The 4832-nt window shown below is 44.4% G+C and overlaps 1 long non-coding RNA gene across 1 annotated transcript; it reads left to right on the top strand.

Annotated features, from left to right (window-relative positions):
- The first annotated feature begins 69 nt into the window (after positions 1-69).
- Positions 70-2419, top strand: LOC127919557 (uncharacterized). The gene is made up of 4 exons (XR_008103332.1): positions 70-1227; positions 1346-1400; positions 2283-2363; positions 2398-2419. It is a non-coding gene; the product is annotated as an uncharacterized LOC127919557 (long non-coding RNA).
- Positions 2420-4832: the final 2413 nt, after the last annotated feature.

Genomic DNA, 4832 nt, shown 5'->3' with positions numbered 1-4832 from the left:
GTCAAACTGCCTCGGTCAGAGGTTCCATCCATCAAACTGCCACGGTTTCCAACCAGTCAAACTGCCACAGTCAGAGGTTCCATCCATGTTAACCAGTCAAACTGCCTCGGTCAGAGGTTCCATGTTAACCAGTCAAACTGCCTCGGTCAGAGGTTCCATGTTAACCAGTCAAACTGCCACGGTCAGAGGTTCCATGTTAACCAGTCAAACTGCCACGGTCAGAGGTTCCATGTTAACCAGTCAAACTGCCACGGTCAGAGGTTCCATGTTAATCAGGCAGGCAGGTATAACAGGCAGGCAGGTATAACAGACAGCCAGGTGTAACAGACAGGTATAACAGACAGACAGGTGTAACAGACAGACAGGTGTAACAGACAGACAGGTGTAACAGACAGACAGGTGTAACAGACAGACAGGTGTAACAGGCAGGCAGCTATAACAGGCAGGCAGGTATAACAGGCAGGCAGGTGTAACAGACAGCCAGGTGTAACAGACAGCCAGGTATAACAGACAGCCAGGTGTAACAGACAGCCAGGTGTAACAGACAGCCAGGTGTAACAGACAGTCAGGTGTAACAGACAGTCAGGTGTAACAGACAGTCAGGTGTAACAGACAGTCAGGTGTAACAGACAGGTATAATAGACAGCCAGGTATAATAGACAGCCAGGTGTAACAGACAGCCAGGTGTAACAGACAGCCAGGTATAACAGACAGCCAGGTATAACAGACAGCCAGGTATAACAGACAGCCAGGTGTAACAGACAGCCAGGTGTAACAGACAGCCAGGTATAACAGACAGCCAGGTGTAACAGACAGCCAGGTGTAACAGACAGCCAGGTGTAACAGACAGCCAGGTGTAACAGACAGCCAGGTGTAACAGACAGACAGGTGTAACAGACAGCCAGGTGTAACAGACAGACAGGTGTAACAGACAGACAGGTGTAACAGGCAGACAGGTATAACAGACAGCCAGGTATAACAGACAGACAGGTATAACAGACAGACAGGTATGACAGACAGGTGTAACAGACAGACAGACCGGTGTAACAGACAGACGGACAGGTATAACAGACAGACAGACAGGTGTAACAGACGACAGGTATAACAGACAGACAGATGTAACAGACAGACAGGTATAACAGACAGATGTAACAGACAGACAGGTATAACAGACAGCCAGGTGTAACAGACAGACAGGTGTAACAGACAGACAGGTGTAACAGACAGGTATAACAGACAGACAGGTATAACAGACAGACAGGTATAACAGACAGAGAGGTGTATTACAGACAGACAGGTGTAACAGACAGACAGAGTGTAACAGACAGACAGGTGTAACAGACAGACAGATGTAACAGACAGACAGATGTAACAGACAGACAGGTATAACAGACAGACAGGTATAACAGACAGATATAACAGACAGACAGGTATAACAGACAGACAGGTGTAACAGACAGCCAGGTGTAACAGACAGACAGGTATAACAGACAGATGTAACAGACAAACATGTATAACAGACAGATGTAACAGACAGACAGGTATAACAGACAGACAGGTATAACAGACAGACAGGTATAACAGACAGACAGGCAGACAGACAGACAGGTATAACAGACAGACAGGTATAACAGACAGACAGGTATAACAGACAGACAGGTATAACAGACAGACAGGTATACCATACAGACAGGTATAACAGACAGACAGGTATAACAGACAGACAGGTATAACAGACAGACAGGTATAACAGACAGACAGGTATGACAGACAGACAGGTATAACAGACAGACAGGTATAACAGACAGATGTAACAGACAGACAGGTATAACAGACAGACAGACAGATGTAACAGACAGACAGACAGATGTAACAGACAGACAGATGTAACAGACAGACAGGTATAACAGACAGACAGGTATAACAGACGACAGGTATAACAGACAGACAGGTATAACAGACAGACAGGTATAACAGACAGACAGGTATAACAGACAGACAGGTATAACAGACAGATGTAACAGACAGACAGGTATAACAGACAGACAGGTATAACAGACAGACAGGTATAACAGACAGACAGGCAGACAGACAGACAGGTATAACAGACAGACAGGTATAACAGACAGACAGGTGTAACAGACAGACAGATGTAACAGACAGACAGATGTAACAGACAGACAGATGTAACAGACAGACAGGTATAACAGACAGACAGGTATAACAGACAGATGTAACAGACAGACAGGTATAACAGACAGACAGGTATAACAGACAGACAGGTATAACAGACAGATGTAACAGACAGACAGGTATAACAGACAGACAGGTATAACAGACAGACAGGTATAACAGACAGACAGGTATAACAGACAGACAGGTATAACAGACAGACAGGTATAACAGACAGATGTAACAGACAAACATGTATAACAGACAGATGTAACAGACAGACAGGTATAACAGACAGACAGGTATAACATACAGACAGGTATAACAGACAGACAGGTGTAACAGACAGACAGGTGTAACAGACAGACAGGTGTAACAGACAGACAGGTATAACAGACAGACAGGCAGACAGACAGACAGGCAGACAGACAGGTATAACAGACAGACAGGTATAACAGACAGACATAACAGACAGGTATAACAGACAGACAGGTATAACAGACAGACAGGTGTAACAGACAGCCAGGTGTAACAGACAGCCAGGTGTAACAGACAGACAGGTATAACAGACAGACAGGTATAACAGACAGACAGGTGTAACAGTCAGACAGGTGTAACAGACAGACAGGTATAACAGACAGACAGGTATAACAGACAGACAGGTATAACAGACAGACAGATGTAACAGACAGACAGGTATAACAGTCAGACAGGTATAACAGACAGACAGGTATAACAGTCAGACAGGTGTAACAGACAGACAGGTATAACAGACAGACAGGTATAACAGACAGATGTAACAGACAGACAGGTATAACAGACAGACAGGTATAACAGACAGACAGGTGTAACAGACAGACAGGTATAACAGACAGACAGGTATAACAGACAGACAGGTATAACAGACAGACAGATGTAACAGACAGACAGGTATAACAGTCAGACAGGTATAACAGACAGACAGGTGTAACAGACAGACAGGTATAACAGACAGACAGGTATAACAGACAGACAGGTATAACAGACAGATGTAACAGACAGACAGGTATAACAGACAGACAGGTATAACAGACAGACAGGTATAACAGACAGACAGGTATAACAGACAGACAGGCATAACAGACTGACAGGTATAACAGACAGACAGGTATAACAGACTGACAGGTATAACAGACAGCCAGGTATCACAGACAGCCAGGTATCACAGACAGCCAGGTATAACAGACAGACAGGTATAACAGACAGACAGGTATAACAGACAGACAGGTGTAACAGACAGACAGGTGTAACAGACAGACAGGTGTAACAGACAGACAGGTATAACAGACAGACAGGTGTAACAGACAGACAGGTATAACAGACAGACAGGTATAACAGACAGACAGGTGTAACAGACAGACAGGTATAACAGACAGACAGGTATAACAGACAGACAGGTGTAACAGACAGACAGGTGTAACAGACAGACAGGTATAACAGACAGACAGGTGTAATAGACAGACAGGTATAACAGACAGACAGGTGTAACAGACAGACAGGTATAACAGACAGACAGGTATAACAGACAGACAGGTATAACAGGCAGACAGGTATAACAGGCAGACAGGTATAACAGGCAGACAGGTATAACAGACAGCCAGGTATAACAGACAGCCAGGTATAACAGACAGCCAGGTGTAACAGACAGACACGTATAACAGACAGACAGGTATAACAGACAGGTATAACAGACAGACAGGTATAACAGACAGACAGGTATAACAGACAGACAGGTATAACAGACAGACAGGTATAACAGACAGACAGGTATAACAGACAGACAGGTATAACAGACAGACAGGTATAACAGACAGGTATAACAGACAGACAGGTATAACAGCCAGGTATAACAGCCAGGTATAACAGACAGACAGGTATAACAGACAGACAGGTATAACAGACAGCCAGGTATAACAGACAGCCAGGTGTAACAGACAGCCAGGTGTAACAGACAGACAGGTATAACAGACAGACAGGTATAACAGACAGACAGGTATAACAGACAGACAGGTATAACAGACAGACAGGTATAACAGACAGACAGGTATAACAGACAGACAGGTATAACAGCCAGGTATAACAGACAGACAGGTATAACAGACAGACAGGTATAACAGACAGACAGGTATAACAGACAGACAGGTGTAACAGACAGACAGGTGTAACAGACAGGTGTAACAGACAGGTATAACAGACAGACAGGTATAACAGACAGACAGGTATAACAGACAGACAGGTATAACAGACAGACAGGTGTAACAGAAAGAACAGGTGTAACAGACAGACAGGTATAACAGACAGCCAGGTATAACAGCCAGGTATAACAGACAGACAGGTATAACAGACAGACAGGTATAACAGACAGACAGGTGTAACAGACAGACAGGTGTAACAGACAGGTGTAACAGACAGACAGGTATAACAGACAGACAGACAGGTATAACAGACAGACAGGTGTAACAGACAGACAGGTGTAACAGACAGGTGTAACAGACAGACAGGTATAACAGACAGACAGACAGGTATAACAGACAGACAGGTGTAACAGACAGGTGTAACAGACAGACAGGTGTAACAGACAGGTGTAACAGACAGACAGGTATAACAGACAGACAGACAGA

This window comes from Oncorhynchus keta, unplaced genomic scaffold (genome assembly GCF_023373465.1).
Source record: "Oncorhynchus keta strain PuntledgeMale-10-30-2019 unplaced genomic scaffold, Oket_V2 Un_contig_17011_pilon_pilon, whole genome shotgun sequence".
Taxonomy (NCBI): domain Eukaryota; kingdom Metazoa; phylum Chordata; class Actinopteri; order Salmoniformes; family Salmonidae; genus Oncorhynchus; species Oncorhynchus keta.
Note: the sequence above shows the minus strand (reverse complement) of the source record. Positions and strands in the feature narration are given on the sequence as shown.